The 18621-nt window shown below is 36.4% G+C and overlaps 1 protein-coding gene and 1 long non-coding RNA gene across 7 annotated transcripts in view; one reads left to right on the top strand and one right to left on the bottom strand.

Moving 5' to 3' along the window:
• The window catches only part of OPHN1 (oligophrenin 1), a 587085-nt gene that overhangs the window by 508606 nt on the left and 59858 nt on the right, over window positions 1–18621 (bottom strand). The window lies entirely within an intron of this gene.
• LOC144308463 (uncharacterized) overlaps window positions 8909–18621 on the top strand; it is an 852603-nt gene continuing 842890 nt past the window's right edge. Inside the window, exon 1 of the long non-coding RNA XR_013374932.1 lies at window positions 8909–9012. This is a non-coding gene — a long non-coding RNA (uncharacterized LOC144308463). The remainder of the gene's footprint in view (window positions 9013–18621) is intronic.

Genomic DNA, 18621 nt, shown 5'->3' with positions numbered 1-18621 from the left:
CGGTTCTGTGTTTATTTATTTGCCTCAATATCACTGGTGAAAAATGTAAGACCTAGATGCCACTACTTGACCTGGGAATAAGTTCAGAATCATTTCCCCAAGCAGGAAGTCCACACAGAGCATGAGGAGTCCACACTGACCTCGGCTAAATAACTAGCAAATGACAAGTTTATATGTCATCTGTAACTTATGGAGGAAGGGAAGAGTGACTGAAGAAAAAATAAAGCAGCTGGTGATTACACCTGATTCCTAGTGAACACCGGGAAGGAGAAAATGGGTTGTAAATACTTCATTGCATTCAACTTAAAAAAAAAAAAAAGGCCTCTTTCCAGATCCTTAAGCAATTTTCTTCATGTTACCACCTCTTCCCATTTATATTATTTCAAAAGCAGAGGTTTGTGAAAGGTACTATTTTTCTAAGCTGTCGCAGAGTAGACATGAGCTAAAGTTCTTGGTTAAATAAAAACTGAAGTATACCATTCTTTAAATTCCAGATGCTACTACTTTTTGATCATATGCAGGCCTAGGAATATCTTCCCAACAGTCAAAACTCCCTAAAAGTACAAAAGACATCGACCTAAAAGTAATTAAATGAGCTCTTCAAAATGGCAGGAAAGGACACTAGGCAAATTTCAGGAAGGCTGAATTTTAGTCCAGTTTTATCACTAGTTGCGTAACCTTCAGCAGGTCTCTTTAGTCCTCAGTCTCTCCCTCTAAAATATGAGTTTAAAAATACATAATTAGTTCTCAATCTCAAGGTAGTACTATAGGGACACTTGGAAATATGTGGAGGTGATTTTGTTTGGCACAATGACCTGGGGAGAGCTACTGGCATTTATTGCAGGATACGGAGGGACAGAAAAGATACTGTACAGCTCGCCATGCCCAGAACAGATAAACACAGTGAAGAACTCTTCTGTCCAAAATGTCAAGAGCATATTAATCTCCCCTTCCCAGAAATAACTGGACAAAATAATTAAGATCTTGTCAACTTCTAAAATCCTTTGACACAGGCAAATGTAACAAAAAATACTGCAATACTGTGTTTGTCCTATTAAGACTAAACGGTAAGGAAACTAGTCATATTTTGCTTGGTAAATGAAGATAAAAGAAAGATGTGGTTTATATATACAATGGAATATTACTCAGCTATTAGAAATGACAAATACCCACCATTTGCTTCAACGTGGATGGAACTGGAGGGTATTATGCTGAGTGAAGTAAGCCAGTCGGAGAAGGACAAACATTATATGTTCTCATTCATTTGGGGAATATAAATAATAGTGAAAGGGAATATAAGGGAAGGGGGAAGAAATGTGTGGGAAATATCAGAAAGGGAGACAGAACGTAAAGACTGCTAACTCTGGGAAACGAACTAGGAGTGTTGGAAGGGGAGGAGGGCGGGGGGTAGGAGTGAATGGGTGACGGGCACTGGGGGTTATTCTGTATGTTAGTAAATTGAACACCAATAAAAAATAAAAAATAAGAAAGAAAGAAAGAAAGAAAGAAAGAAAGAAAGAAAGAAAGAAAGAAAGAAAGAAAGAAAGAAAGAAAGAAAGAAAGAAAAGAAAGAAATTACTCTGCATTTTATGCTCTACAATGCGTAATTAACAAAATCTCTTCTAGAATAGATCTGAATCTGGAAATGAACCTTACAACTGAAGACACATTAGACACACACACACACACACACACACACACACACACACACACAAACTATTAACTGCAACCAGATGTTCCTTAACAACCATTTATTTAAAAAAACACAAACAATAAATTCCATTAGACTTTGTTGTTCACATTTGAAATCCAAGTGAAACTAAACTAGGAACAAGTAAGAAAAGGGGTTGGAAAAGTGTTCATACAACAGCAAAATTTTTACTCCATGTGTTTCAGGCCAATAAAAAAACATGAGTTGCTGTGTATCAGCTGCATCCTGAAAGTCAAGAAGGTGGAGTTGAAGAGGTTTTACTTATTAATATAATTTATTATTTTTAATGCTTGCTCTGAAATTCTTCCCACAAATCTGTATAATGTACTCTAATTTATGGATCAGAAACAATGAGCTACTTTGTGTCTGCCACTTATCAATCTGAAGGTAAATCAATTGGAATAAAAATTCAAATTCCGGGGTGTTAACCATAAACTGTTGTAAATTGATAATGAACTCACTGATATAATGCCAGCAGCCAGGAGGAGAACATAAAAGCCTCTAGCACATCAACAGAAGAAGGGCCAAAAATTAAGTGGGATCTTTTGAGAAAATGGCCTTGAGAAAAAAAAATAGCTTTCATGAGTTTTCTGGGCACAAACTATAACTCCATCCATAACCATTACTCATCAAAGCCAAATTTAACCCCTTCCAGGAACCAGCCAAGAGTTTATAGTAAATAAATCCTTTCCCTTTAAGGATGTATTTCATAAAGCAGTTATGTTCTGTGACAGAAAAAGCAGATTTCTGTGGAAATACCCACCTTGGTAGCAGTCTCCTAGAATACAGCTTAGAATTCAAGAAATTTAAAAATCATGAATTCATGCTAGCAGTTTTCTGCCTTTTTTTGCCACTGGACTCACTGCACTGGTATCCACACCCTAGGGTCTAATGTTTCAAAATAAGCCAAATCCAGTACTGAACGATTATCCTTACTATTTAGTAGTGTCTTCTAAGAATATTTTACTCTCAACAAATTCTCATCCATACTGGGGAACTAATATCTGTATTTGGCTCTGACTAATCAATTATTTTCCTTGCCACCCACCAGTTGACTTCTTGCCAATCAATCTGCAACTGCTATTAATTTTCAAAGACCAATGTGGCCCTTCTAAAGGACCAGTCGTGGGGCACCTGAGTGGCTCAGCGGTTGAGTGTCTGCCTTCGGCTCAAGTCATGACCCCAGGGTCCCAGGATGGAGTCCCGCGCTGGGCTCCCTGCATGGAGTCTGCTTCTCCCTCTGCCTGTGTCTCTGCCTCTCTCTCTCTCTGTGTCTCTAATGAATAAATAAATAAACTCTTTTAAAAAAATGAAGGACCAATCATGTGGGTCAGTTTATTTTGAAAACTAAATAAGGAAAGGGAGAGGCAAACATCTTGTCTCCATCTAACATTTGTAAAACGTGAAATATAAGAAAAACTTAGGTAAACTCTAGCAATTTTAATGCCCAAGCAAATCAATTATCAACTGTCAAAATGCTTCCTTCTCTCACTTCTGCCCTCACAAATCAGAGAAATAAGCATAGGGAAATGAAGTTTTTCTCATGCTATGCAGCCGATAAAAATTCTAGACTGACAAAAACTACCCTTGTTTTATTCAAATCAAATAGGCATTTCAAATTTTATTATGTCCAAATAAAACTCTCAATATTTTCTATCTCTCTCTCTCTCTCTCTCTCTCTCTCTCTCACTCTCTCTCTCACACACACACACACACACATACACCAACCAGGTGCTCAAGCCAAAAACACTCATCCTTGATCTCTCTCTGCCTCCCTTTCCCTCCCTCTCCCTTCCCTTCTAGCTCTCTTAGCCAACTCATTGGCAAGTAATAAATAATGATGGTTCCAGGGGACTTTTTTGTTTAAAAACCATCTCAGGGCCTGATCCTGAGTTGACATCAAGTGTCAGACACTTAACTGACTGAGTCACCCATGTGCTCCAATGGCTCGTTTCTAAACATATCCTGAATCCCTATGCACTTCTCACCACCTCCACCACTACTTTAGTCCAGACCACCAGCATCTCTTACCCAGATTATTGCAATAGCCATTTAACTGATTTTCCTGCTTCTTCTCTTATTCCTATAATTCATTAAACTTACAGAAGCTACAAGTAACTTCTAAAAATACATTACATATGATATTTTCTATCCCATTATCTTGTATTTTTTCATAGAACTAATAACTATCAAGAAATATCTTATTATAGAGAACAAACTGATGGTTAACAGAGGGGAGGAATTGAGGAACTGGGTGAAATGAGTGATGGTGATTAAGGGGGGCACCTTTCCGGATGAGCACTGGGTGATGTATGGAATTGCACTGTACACCTGAAACTAATATAACATTATATGTTTACTGATTAGAATTAAAATAAAAACTTAAAAAAATAGATACCTTAATCTTTTACTACTATATTTTATATACTATTCTTATATTTTATGTTTCTCCCCATCAAAACTCAAGCTACATAAGAGAAAGTACTTGGTCTCTTTCACCACTGAATCTGCAGTACCTAGAACATTTCATGGCATACAGAAGATGTTCAATAAATATTTGCAGAATTAATGAATGAATGATTATTGAACAATATTTAGTGAGCACTTATTTCACAAAACAGTGCTAGGTGCTATGGGTGATGGATACAAAGAAGACATGGTCCCTGACTTGGAAGGGCTCATATGAGGGATATATACATAAATAATTACAATACAATGTCATGAATGTAACAATAAAAGTAAAAATCAGAGGACCTGGAAAAACAAAACAGGGGTCATCTGACTATGATTAGGTGAGATGGAAAAGCTTGACAAAAGAGAATAAATTTGAGTAGGAACTTGAAAAATATAGATTCCCAGACTGAGAAAATGTTCAATGTGTATGACAGGTAAAGGGAACAGCACAGGCTGAGAATGGAGGTGTAAGCAAGGATATGGAGCGTAAGAATAACAACAATGTCCAGGAAAAATTAAGTAATTTGGTGGCTAGAATGGAGGATATATATGGGAGGAAAAGCTAGGAAAGGAAGCTTAAAGAGATGGGTGGCAGTCAGATTATAAAGGATCATACATTGTTAAGGAATTTGGTATTAATTCCTGTATCCAAGGAAAAGTCAAGTACAAGTAAAGAGTGAGAAGGATCCGTCCATTCAACAAATGTTTACTGAGTGTCTAAACAGATTCGTTTTTAAGTAAGATAATACAGGGACACCTGGGTGGCTCAGTGGTTGACCGTCTGCCTTTGGCTCAGTTTGTAATCCTGGGGTCCTGGAATCAAGTCCCACATATGGCTCCCTGCAGAGAGCCTGCTTTTCCCTCTGCCTGTGTCTCTGCCCCTCAATCTGTGTCATAAATAAATAAATATTTAGTAATGAAGATAACATAGACAATAAGGGCAAGAATGCAGCAACATTGGGAATAAACTAAAGGGAGGCAGAAAAATAAGAAAGATGCTATCAATAGCATACTGTTCTGATTACTACAGCTTTTCACTATATCATTTTTTACTCTTTACTTTTTTAACATTTTATTTGAATTCCAGTTACTAAACATACAGAGTAATATTATTTTCAAGTGCACAATATAGGGATTCAACACTACCATACAACACCCAGTGTTCATCTCAGCAACTGCACTCCTTAATCCCCATAATCTATTTTACTCAGCCCCCCACCCACCCACCTCCCTTCTGATAACCGTCAGTTTATTCTCTATGGTTAAAAGTCAGCTTCTTGCATTAACTCTCTCTTTTCTTCCTTTTGCTTCCTTGTTTAGTTTCTTAAATCCCATATATAAGTGAAATCATATGGCATTTATCTTTCTCTGAGTGATTTTATTTTGCTTAGTATTATACACTCTAGCTACATCTATGAATTTGCAAAAGGCAATATTTCATTCTTTTTTACACACACATGTATGCATGTGTGTATATGCATATACATATATGTATATATACCTGTGTGTATACACATATGTGTATATGTACACACACATATATATGCCACATCTTCCATATGAATTAATCAGTCAATGGAAATTTGGGCTCTTTCTATAATTTGGTTGTACTTGATAATGAGGCTATAGATATTGAGGTGCCAGGGCACCTGGGTGGCTCACTGGCTGAGTATCTGCCTTTGGTCCAGGTCATGATCCCAGGATCCTGGAATCGAGTCCCACATCAGGCTCCCCACAGGGAGCCTACTTCTCCCTCTGCCTATGTCTCTGCCTCTGTGTGTGTGTGTGTGTGTGTGTGTGTGTGTGTCATGAATAAATAAAATCTTTAAAATAAAATATTGGGGTGCCTATTTCCCTTTGAATTGGCATTTTTGTATGCTTTGTGTAAATAACTAGTGCAATTGTTGGACTATAGGATAGTACTACTTTTAAATTTTGAGGAAACCCCATGTTGTTTGCAACATAGACTGCACAAATTTATATTCCCACCAACAGTGCAAGAGGTTCCTCCTTTCTCCATGGATCCTAACCAACACCTGTTGTTTCTTGTGTACTTGACTTTAGCCATTCTGACAGGTGTGAGGTAATATCTCATTGTAGTTTGTATTTGTAATTCCCTGATGATCAGTGATGTTAAGCATCTTTTCGTGTGTCTGTTAGCCATCTGGATGTCTTTTTTGGAAAAATATCTATTTATATCTTCTGCCCAATTTTTATTGGATTACTTGTTTTGGGGATGTTGAGCTTTTTATAAATATTGTTGAGCTTTTTATTTATATATTTCAGAAACTCTTTATTGGATATGTCATTTGCAGATATCTTCTCCAATTCAGTAGGTTTCCTTTTAGTTTTGTTGTGTCCTCTGTGCAGAAGGGTTTTATTTTCATGTGGTCCCAATAGTCTATTTTTGCTTCTTTTTCCCGTGTCTCAGAAGTCCTATCTAGAAAGAAGTTGCTATGGCCAAAGCAAAAGAGATTACTGCCTATGGTCTCCTCTAGGATTTTTATGGTTTCAGGTCTCAAATTTAGGCCTTTTGTCCATTTTAAATTTAGTTTTGCAAATGGTGCAAGAAAGTGGTTCAGTTTAACTCTTTTGCATGTTACTATCCAGCTTTCCCAATACCATTTGTTGATAAGACTACCTTTTTTCCATTGGATATTTTTTCCTGCTTTGTTAAAAGATCAACTGACTTTATGGCTGTGGGCTAATTTCTGGATATTCAGTTCTATTCCATTAATCTAGTGTGTTTATTTTTCTACCAATACATACTGTTTTTATTACTATATCTTTGCAATATAACTTGAAGTCCAAAATTGTGATGCCTCCAGCTTTGTTTTTCTTTCTCAAGGCTGCTTTCCCTATTTAGGGCATTTTGTGATACCATACAAATTTTAGGATTGTTTGTTCTAGTTCTGTGAGAAATGCTCTTGGTATTTTGATAGACATTGTATTAAATGTGTAGGTTAACTTGAGTAGCATTCACATTTTAACAATATTTGTTTTTCCAATCCAGGAGCATAGAATGTCTTTCCATTTCTTTATATTGTCTTTAATTTTTTTTCCTCAGTGTTTTATACTTTCCAGAGTATAGCTCTTTCACCTCTTTGGTTAAGTTTATTTCTAGATACTTTACTGTTTTTGGTATAACAGTAAATGGAACTGATTCCTTAATTTCTCTTTCTTGCTGCTTCATTACTGGTGTTTAGAAATTTGGGATCCCTGGGTGGCTCAGTGGTTTAGCACCTGCCTTCAGCCCAGGGCATGATCCTGGAGTCCCGGGATGGCGTGCTCCCTGCATGGAGCCTGCTTCTCCCTCTGCTTGTGTCTCTGCCTCTCTCTCTCTCTCTCTCTCTCTCTCTCTCTCATAAATAAAAAAAAGAAATGCAACAGATTTTTGTATGTTGATTTTGTATCCTGCGACTTCACTGAATTTATCAGTTCTAGTAATTTTTAAAAATATTTTATTTATTTACTCATGAGAGACACAGAGAGAAAAAGGCAGAGACGGAGGCAGAGAGAGAAGTAGGCTCCATGCAGGGAGCCCAATGTGGGACTTGATCCCGGGATCTTGGGATCATGCTCTGAGCCAAAGGCAGACGCCTAAACTCTGAGCCACCACGGCGTCCCAGTTCTAGTAGTTTTTTGGTGGAGTATCAGAGTTTTATATATAGAGTATCATGTCATCATATAAAATACTGAAAGCTTTACTTCTTCCTTGCCAGTTTGGATACCATTTATTTCTTTTTATTTTCTGATTAATGTGGCTAAGACTTCCAGTACTATGTTAAACATCATTGGTGAGAGTGAACATTCTTGTCTTGTTCCTTGACTATAGAGAAAAAGATCTCAGTTTTTGTTCATATAAAAGATGATCATTTTTTGTACCTGGCCTTTATTACTTTGAGGTATGTTGCTGCCAAATCAACTCTTTTGAGGGTTTTCATCATGAATGGATGTTGTACTTAGACAAATGCTTTATCTGCATCTATTGAAATGATCATGTGGTTCTGTTCTTTTCTTTTACTGGTGTAATGCATCACATTGATTCATTTGCAAATACTGAATTTCCCTTGCAACCCAGGAATAAATCTCACTTGATGGTGGTGAAAGATGCTTTTTCAGTATATTGTTGGATTCAATTTCCTAGTATTTTATTTGGAATTTTTGCATCCACATTCATCAGATATATTGGCCAGTAATTCTCGTTTTTAGTGCAGTCTTCATCTGGTTTTGGTATGACAGTAATGCTGGCCTCATAGAATGAATTTGGAGCTTTTCCTTCCTTTTCTAGTTTTTTAAATAGTGTGAGAAGAATAGCTATTAACTCTTCTTAGATGTTTGGTAAAATTCATCTCCAAAGCCATCTGTTCCTAGACTTTCCTTTGGTGGGGCTTTGTTGTTTATTGATTCAATATTTCTTGTTAATTATCAGTCTGTCCAAGTTCTCTTTTTCTTCTTGTTTCAGTTTTGGTAGTTTATATATTTCTAGGAGTTTATCCATTGCTTCAGATTTTCCAATTCATTGGCATATAGTTTTCCATAATGTTCTCATAGAGTTATCTGTATTTCTGAGGTGTTGGCTGCTATTTCACCACTATTATTTGTGATATAATTTATTTAGGTCCTTTCTTTCTTCTTTTTGATAATTCTGGCCAGAGGTTTAGCAATTATCTTAATTTTCTTAAAGAACCAGCTCCACTGACCTGTTCAATTGGTTTGTTTGGTTTTTGGGTTTTTGTGGTTTTTCATGTTTTTTTTTTTTTTTAGTTTCTATATCACTTATTTCTGTTCTTTTTTTTTTTTTTTTTTTTTTTTTTTTTTTTTTTATTTTTTTTTTTTTTTTATTGGTGTTCAATTTACTAACATAGAGAATAACACCCAGTGCCCGTCACCCATTCACTCCCACCCCCCGCCCTCCTCCCCTTCTACCACCCCTAGTTCGTTTCCCAGAGTTAGCAGTCTTTATGTTCTGTCTCCCTTTCTGATATTTCCCACACATTTCTTCTCCCTTCCCTTATTTTCCCTTTCACTATTATTTATATTCCCCAAATGAATGAGAACATATAATGTTTGTCCTTCTCCGACTGACTTACTTCACTCAGCATAATACCCTCCAGTTCCATCCACGTTGAAGCAAATGGTGGGTATTTGTCATTTCTAATAGCTGAGTAATATTCCATTGTATACATAAACCACATCTTCTTTATCCATTCATCTTTCGTTGGACACCGAGGCTCCTTCCACAGTTTGGCTATCGTGGCCATTGCTGCTAGAAACATCGGGGTGCAGGTGTCCCAGCGTTTCATTGCATTTGTATCTTTGGGGTAAATCCCCAACAGTGCAATTGCTGGGTCGTAGGGCAGGTATATTTTTAACTGTTTGAGGAACCTCCACACAGTTTTCCACAGTGGCTGCACCAGTTCACATTCCCACCAACAGTGTAAGAGGGTTCCCTTTTCTCCACATCCTCTCCAACATTTGTTGTTTCCTGCCTTGTTAATTTTTCCCATTCTCACTGGTGTGAGGTGGTATCTCATTGTGGTTTTGATTTGTATTTCCCTGATGGCAAGTGATGCAGAGCATTTTCTCATGTGCATGTTGGCCATGTCTATGTCTTCTTCTGTGAGATTTCTGTTCATGTCTTTTGCCCATTTCATGATTGGATTGTTTGTTTCTTTGGTGTTGAGTTTAATAAGTTCTTTATAGATCTTGGAAACTAGCCCTTTATCTGATATGTCATTTGCAAATATCTTCTCCCATTCTGTAGGTTGTCTTTGAGTTTTGTTGACTGTATCCTTTGCTGTGCAAAAGCTTCTTATCTTGATGAAGTCCCAATAGTTCATTTTTGCTTTTGTTTCTTTTGCCTTCGTGGATGTATCTTGCAAGAAGTTACTATGGCCGAGTTCAAAAAGGGTTAGTCCCATTTACAATTGCACCCAAAAGCATAAGATACCTAGGAATAAACCTAACCAAAGATGTAAAGGATCTATACCCTCAAAACTATAGAACACTTCTGAAAGAAATTGAGGAAGACACAAAGAGATGGAAAAATATTCCATGCTCATGGATTGGCAGAATTAATATTGTGAAAATGTCAATGTTACCCAGGGCAATATACACGTTTAATGCAATCCCTATCAAAATACCATGGACTTTCTTCAGAGAGTTAGAACAAATTATTTTAAGATTTGTGTGGAATCAGAAAAGACCCCGAATAGCCAGGGGAATTTTAAAAAAGAAAACCATATCTGGGGGCATCACAATGCCAGATTTCAGGTTGTACTACAAAGCTGTGGTCATCAAGACAGTGTGGTACTGGCACAAAAACAGACACATAGATCAGTGGAACAGAATAGAGAATCCAGAAGTGGACCCTGAACTTTATGGGCAACTAATATTCGATAAAGGAGGAAAGACTATCCATTGGAAGAAAGACAGTCTCTTCAATAAATGGTGCTGGGAAAATTGGACATCCACATGCAGAAGAATGAAACTAGACCACTCTCTTTCACCATACACAAAGATAAACTCAAAATGGATGAAAGATCTAAATGTGAGACAAGATTCCATCAAAATCCTACTTATTTCTGTTCTAATCATTATTATGTTTTTTCCTTTTGCTGCTTTAGGCCTTGTTTGTTGTTTATTTCTAGCTCCTTTAGGTATAAGGTTAGGTTGTTGGAGATTTTTCTTGCTTCTTAAGGTAGGCCTGTAGTGCTGTATATTTCCCTCTTAGGACTGCTTTTGCTGCATCTCTAAGTTTTGAATCATTGTGTTTTCATTTTCATTTGTTACCAAGTGTTTTCTTATTTTTTTAAAATTTGAAGTCTTTATTTGAGTTCCAGTTAGTTAATATATAATGTAATATCAGTTTCAGGAAGAGAACTTAGTGATTCATTACTTACATACAACACTCAATGCTCATCACAGCAAGTGCCCTCCTTAATACCTGTCACCCATTTAACCCATTTCCTATGTCCACCTCCCCTCTAGCAACCCTCAGTTTGTTCTTTATAGTTAAGAGTCTGTTATTTTCTTATTTCTTATTTGATTTCCTGGTTTCCATTGTTTAGTAGCATGTTTTTTAACCTCCATGTATGTGTGGTCTTTCCAAGAAAAATTTTTGTGGTTCACTTCTACTTTCATAGCATTGTGGGGAGAAAAGATGTGTAATATAATTTCAGACTTTTCCTATTTGTTGAGGCCTGATATGTGACATAACATGTGATCTATTCCGGAGAATGATCACGTGCACTTGAAAATAATATGTATTCTGTTATTTTAGGATGGAATGTTCTAAATGTATTTGTTAAGTCCATTTTGTCCAGTGTGTTATTCAAACTCATTGTTTTCTTATTGATTTTCTGTTTAGATGACCTATACAGAAGTTGCTGTATAGGGTAATTGCTGTATAGGGTGATTGCTGTAAGTGGGGTATTAAAGTCCCCTATTATTAATGTATTATTATCAATTAGTTCCTTTATGTTTGTTATATTTTAATATATCTGGGTGCTTCCATATTGGTTACATAAATATTTACCACTGTTAGATCTTCTTCTTGGATTGTACCCTTTATGATTATATAGTGCCATCTTTTGTCTCTTGTTATAATTTTTGTTAAAGTGTAGTTTGTCTAATTTAAGTATTGCGACTCTGGCTTTCTTCTGATGTTCATTGGCATGATAAATATTTCCACATTCCCTCATTTTCAATCTCTAGGTATCTTTAGGCAAAAAAAAAAAAAATGAGTCTCCTATAGGCAGCATACAGATAGGTTTTTTTATCCACTCTGACACTCTATGTGTTTTGACTGGAGTATTTTGTCCATTTACATTCCTAGTAATAATTGATAGATATGCATTTAGTGCCATTTTATTACTTTTGTTGTTTGTTGTTTCTGGAGATTTTCTCTGATCCTTTCTTATCATTGTCAATTTTGGTCTCTCCTTTTCACTCAGAGTCTCCTATAATATTTCTTGCAGGGCTGGTTTAGTGGTCACATACTCTTTTAGATTTTATTTTTCTGAGAAACTCTTTATCTCTCTTTCTATTCTAAATGATAGCATTGCTGGATAGAGTATTCTTGGCTACACATTTTCCACATTCAGCACCTTGAATATATCATCCGACTCCTTTCTGGCTTGCAAAGTTTCTGTTGAGAAATGAGATGATCACTTTATGGAGTTTCCCTTGTATGTTACTGTTTTCTTTTGTTTTGCTGCTTTTAAGACTGTTTCTATATCACTATATTTCACCAATTACAGTATGTCTTGGTGTTAGCCTGCTTTTGTGGATTTTGATGGGAGTTCTCTGTGCCTCTTTGATCTGGATGTCTCTTTCTTTCCCGAATATGGAAATTTTCAGCTATTATTTCTTCAAACAAATGTTCTGCTCCCTCTTCTCTCTCTTCCTCTTCTGGGACTCCTGTAATATTTGATGGAGTTACTGAGTTTCTTAAGTCTATTCCCATGTTCCATAATTATTTGTCTTTTCTCAGCTTCATTATTTACCATTATTTTATCTTCTACATCATTAGTCATTCCTCTGCCTCTTCCATCTTATGTTCACTGAATCAAGACTGTTTTGAATATTATTATATTTTTCATTTCTGACTTTTTTAACCCTTTTATCTCTGTAGTAAGCACCTCACTGGTCTTCCATTCTCTCCTCAAGCCCAGTGAGTATCATTATGGTTGTTGCTTTTAGTTCTCCACTAGGCATGTTAGTTATATTTGTTTCACTTAGATCTCTGGCCATGATTTTCTCTTGTTTCATTTGGGATGAATTCCTCTGACTTGACATTTTGTCTTAAGTTTCTGTCTTCTTCTGGGTGTTAGAACATCCCATTACGTTTTTTGCTCCTGAGAGTAATGGCTTTATGAAGAAAAGTTCATATAGTTTCCAGGGCCTGGTGCTTCAGGGAATGTCTCTGGTGTGTGCTCTGTGTGCTCTGCTGTTGTGTTTTGCCTATTGTATCCTTCAGGCTGGTTGTGTGCAGAGGTTCTCCTTGCCGGCAGTAGGCAGTGCTTTGTGCTTGTCCAGAATGTGGCCAGTTTTAACTAGTTTCACACTGGTTTACTTGTGAAATGAAACTTGACATCAACTCCAACAGAAATGAGACCATGTTGAACTCATTTCAGAGATGTGGTGTGGACAGGGGTTGGTGCTGGCCCTCCGTAGGAGGGGTCTGCTGTGCTGGGAATGGTGCATACTTAACTGAGAAGGGCAGCCCTGCCAAAGCACAGGGGAGTAGGGCTTGGAGTATGCAAGTTAAGGAGCCAGTGTCCATACTGTGCTGCTTCCATCAGGTGACTATGTGTTTATGTTGAGGGGCAGAAGAGGGAAATGCTACCAGACAGCTCCTTTGTTCCCAGAGAGTCATCTCCATGAATGCTGCTCATCAGGGACATGCTCCAAGAAATCTCCCCCTGTATGACCTAGGATTTCTTCAGATCACTGCATCCATGGGATCTTCTCCCCAGATTGTTTGCCTGACCTCTCTCCAGGAACAGTGCAGTGCCCTCTGGGCTCTATCCCAGTCAAGCCTGCTTATCTTCAAACCTTCAGACTTTAAGCTCCACTGGTTATAGAAACTCACAAAGTTCAGCCCCTCTCATTTTCCAATCCAATGACTTTGGGGAAATGTTTTCCCTGTGCATTCCCCTGTGTGTTCCTCTCTCACCTTTCTCTGTGACCATGGCTCCCTTCCCTCCACAGCACCTGCAATCCATTTCTTCCCTAAACCACGTCTCCACACTCCTATCTTCTTCTATATGGCCTCATCTATCCCTTTAGTTGTGTTCTGTCAGTCTTCAGATTGATTTCTAGGGTATTTAGGATGATTTGATAATCATCTAGTTTTATTTGTGTGAGAAGATGGGCCTAGGATCCCCCTTATTCCACTGCCATCTTCCTCTCTCTGTAATATCTCTTAAAAATCTAGAATTGAGATACTTTCAGTACTGTTCTTTCTCAAGACTGCTTTGCTGATTTGAGGTCTTTTGTGGTTCCATACAAATTTTAGTATTATTTGCTCTAGTTCTGTGAATAATGTTGATATTTTGGAAAGGTTGCATCATATCCACAGAGTACTTCGGATAGTTTGGACATTTTAACAATATATTCTTCCAATCCATGAGATAGGATATATTTCCAATTTTGTTATCTTCAATTTCTTTCATTAATGTTTTATAGTTTTCCCACTACAAGCCTTTTACTTCCTTAGTTAAATTTATTCCTAGGTATTTTATTCTTTTGGTGCAACTGTAAATGAAATTTTTCTTTGTACTTAATTTTCTGCTACTTAATTATTAGTATATAGAAATGTTACCAATTTCTGGATATTACTTTTATATCCTGCAACCTTAATGAATTCATCTTTTGCTTTTAGTAGTTTCTGGTGGTCTTGAGGATTTTCTATATATAGTATCATGTCATCTGCAAGTAATATGAGTTTAACTTCTTTCTTACCAAAATAGATGTCTCTTATTTTTTCTTCTGCAATTGCTGTGGCTAGCACTTCCACTAATATATGGGAAAAAGTAGTGAGTATGGACATTCTTGTCTTGCTCCTGACCTTAAGGGAAAAGCTCTCAGTTTTTCACCATGGACTATGATATTGCTTATGGGTATTTCATATATTGTTGAGGTTTGTTCCCTCTAAACCCACTTTGTTGAAAGCTTTTATTATGAATAGATGTTAAATTTTGTCAAATGACCTTTCTATATCTGTGGAAATGATATAATTTTTATCTTTAGTTTTGTTAATGTGGTGTATCACATTCTTCATTTGTGAATACTGAACCACCCTTGCATCCCCAGAATATATCCTACTTGATTATGGTGAAAGATTATTTTAATGTATCATTGAATGCAATTTGCTAATATTTTGATGAGTATTTTTACATCGATGTTCATCAGGAATGTTGGCCTGACACAAAATGTGGTGCTGACACAAAAATAGACACATAGATCAATGAAACACAATAGAGAGCCCAGAAATAAACTCATCATTATTTGGTCAATTAATCTATGACAAAGCAGGCAAGAATATACAATGGTGAAAAACAGTCTTTTCAATAAATGGTGCTGGGAAAAACTGGACAGCAACATGCGAAAGAATAAAATGACTAAGTTCTAACACCATACACAAAAATAAGTTCCAATCAGATTAAAGACCTAAAATAAGATGTGAAACCATAAATCCTAGAAGAGAACATAAGCCGTAATTTCTCTGACACTGGCCACACGTGGGCGACCACGAACCAGCTGGAGTAACTGAACCAAACCAGGCCCGGACTTGCATCCCTCATTCACTCAAAAGGCTCAGAGCCTAAAGGGTGAATAGTTGGTAGACGCTTGAGAAAGGGCTTGAGCAATGCTTCTCAGGGCTCGCTTGTACGTGATCACCCACATAACACAATAGATACAACTTATTCTGACCTGGTCATAAATGTAAATAAGGGTCTGTCTGTCCTTGCTGGTCTGTTTACCATACCTAATATTCCTTTGAAGTATGCACATCTGGAGCAACAAGCTTATCTATTTACCAAGGTCTTCTGGCACCCGTGAGTCTGTCTTACATGCTGAGAAAGGGGAACTTTGGAGAGTTTCACAAACCTGCTAAAAATAAACACCTTCTTGGCTTTGTTTTGCTCATGCTATAAAATGTTGTAAAACCTTGAATAAAGCTGGCACTGCTTGGACATCATCCACTGTGTCCCTCCTGTCCCCATCTCTTTACTTCTCTTTTATTTTCCTCATCCCCTTATCCTCAGGACCCTGATCGTGTTGCCGCAGCGCGCGCAACAGCCACAGCACATTTTTCCAGATATGTCTTCCAAGCCAAAGGAAACAAAAGCAAAAAGAAACTATTAGGATTAAATCAAAAGAAAGAGCTTTTGTACAGTGAGGGAAACCATCAACAAAACAAATAGGAAATCTATTGAGCTGAAGGAGAGGTTTCCAAATGATATATCCAATAAGGGATTAATATCCAAAATATATAAAGAACTTAGGTAACAACACCAAAAAAACAAACAATCCAATTTAAAAATGGGGAGAGGAACTAAATAGACCTTTTTCTAAATACATACACATGGCCAAAAGACACATGTAAAGATGCTCAACATCACTCATCATCAGGGAAATGCAAATGAAAACCACAATGAGATATCACCTTATGCCTGTCAGAATGGCTAAAATAAAAAAGCTAAGAAACAAAAAAATTAATGCATTTCTAAACAGTAGTGATGAACAATACAAAAAGGAAATTAAAAAAAATTCTATTCACAATAGTATGAAACAGAATAAAATACTTAGGAATAAATCTAACCAAAGAGGTGAAAGCCTTCTAAAATGAAAATCCCAAAACATCACTGAAAGAAATTAAAGAAGATACAATACATGGAAAGACATTCTGTGTTTATAAATTGGAAGACTTAATATTGCTAAGATGACAACACAACCCAAAGCAATCTACAGATTCAGTGCAAACCCTGTCAAAATCCCAACAGCATATTTTACAGAAATAAAAAACCCCTCCTAAAATTCACACACATCTCAAGGGACCTGGAATGTCTAAAGCAATCTTGAAAAGGAAGAACAAAAAGGACTCATACTTCTCTATTTCAAAACTTACTACAAGGGTTCAGTAATAAAAACCATGTGGAACTGACATAAGGATAAACATATAAACCAATGGAAAAGAATAGAAATGCAGATAGAAACCCTTGCATATATAGTTCATTGATTTTCAATAGGGATGCCAACACTATTCAATGGGGGAATGCACAATCTTTTCAACATGTGATACTGGGTAAACTGTCCACATACAAAGAATAAAGATAGCCCCTTTATCTTATACTACATAAAAAAATTAACTTCATATGGATCAAAGTCTTAAACGTAAGAAGTAAACATGTAAGATTCTCAGAGGAAAACAGGGTAGAATTTTTATAACATTTGATTTTGCAGTGATTTCTTGGATATGACATCAAAAGTATAGGTAACTAAAGAAAAAATAGACAAAAACTGGCTTCATCAAAATTATAACTTTTGTTCATTAAAAGATACTATCAAGGGACACCTCCATGGCTCAGTCAGTTAAGCATCTGCCTTCAGATCAGGTCATGATCCAGGGTCCTGGGATCAAGCCCCACATCAGGCTCCCTACTTGGTGGGGAGTCTGCTTCTCCCTCTGTCCCTCCTCCTGCTCATGCTCTCTCACTCTCTCTTTCTGAAATAAATTAAAAATTTTTTTAAAAATAAATAAAAGATACTATCAAGAGATTGAAAAGTCAACCCATAGAATGAAAGAAACTGTCTGCAAATCATCTGTTAAGTGATTAATATCCAGAATATATAAAGAACTCTTACAACTTAACAACAAAAGACAAACAATATAATTCAAAATTGGGCACAGGACTTAAAAAGATATTTCTCCAAAAATAATATAGAAAAAGACCATAACCACACGAAATGAGTCTCAACATCACTATCCATTTAATGAAATACATATCAAAACAACGAGATACCACATCATACCCATTAAGATGTCAATTATAAAAAAAACTAAAAAATAAACAAACAAAAAAACAACCAGAAAATAACAAGCACTGTGGAGGTGTGGAGAAACTGGAACCCTTGTACATTGCTGGTAAGGAAATAAAATGGTGCAGCCACTGCAGTAAACAATATGGTAGTACCACAAAAAAAAAAAAAAAACTAAACAGAATTACCATATGATCCAATAACTCTATTGGATCTATTTCTGAGTCAAAAAAAATTTGACTCAAGCAGATAACTGCACACCAATTTTCATAACAGCACTATTCACAATACCCAAAGGCAGAAACAACAGAGATATAAATCATAGTAATACATACAATAGAATATTGTTCAACCTTAAAAAGGAATTGAAATAAATCTGATATATTCTATGACATAGATAAATCTTGAAACTATTATGCTAAGTGAAATAAGCCTGACATAAAAGGACAGATACTGTATGATTCCACTCTACATTAGTTACCTCTAATAAGCATACTCATAGACAAAAAAGTTAAAATGATGATTGTCAGGGGTTGAGGGGATGGAGTAACAGAGAATTATTATTCAGTGGGTACAGGGTTTTTGTTTGAGATAATGAAAATATTCTGGAAATGTACAGTGGTGATGGTCACATAAAACTATGAACGTGCTAAGTGCCACTGCATTGTACACTTAAATATGGTTAAAATGATAAATTTTATATTGTATATAACTTATCACAATAAAATAAAACATCAGTGTCCCACACTTATCCTAGACCAATTACATCAGAATCTCTGGAAGTAGTCTTGGCACCAATATTTTTAAAGTACCTGGAGTAATTCCAACGTTCAGCCAAGATTAAGAACCATAGCTCTGGACTTCTTCCTCTCTTGGGGTACACTCAATTATCACTTTCACATCAC

This window comes from Canis aureus, chromosome X (assembly GCF_053574225.1).
Source record: "Canis aureus isolate CA01 chromosome X, VMU_Caureus_v.1.0, whole genome shotgun sequence".
NCBI lineage: Eukaryota > Metazoa > Chordata > Mammalia > Carnivora > Canidae > Canis > Canis aureus.
Note: the sequence above shows the minus strand (reverse complement) of the source record. Positions and strands in the feature narration are given on the sequence as shown.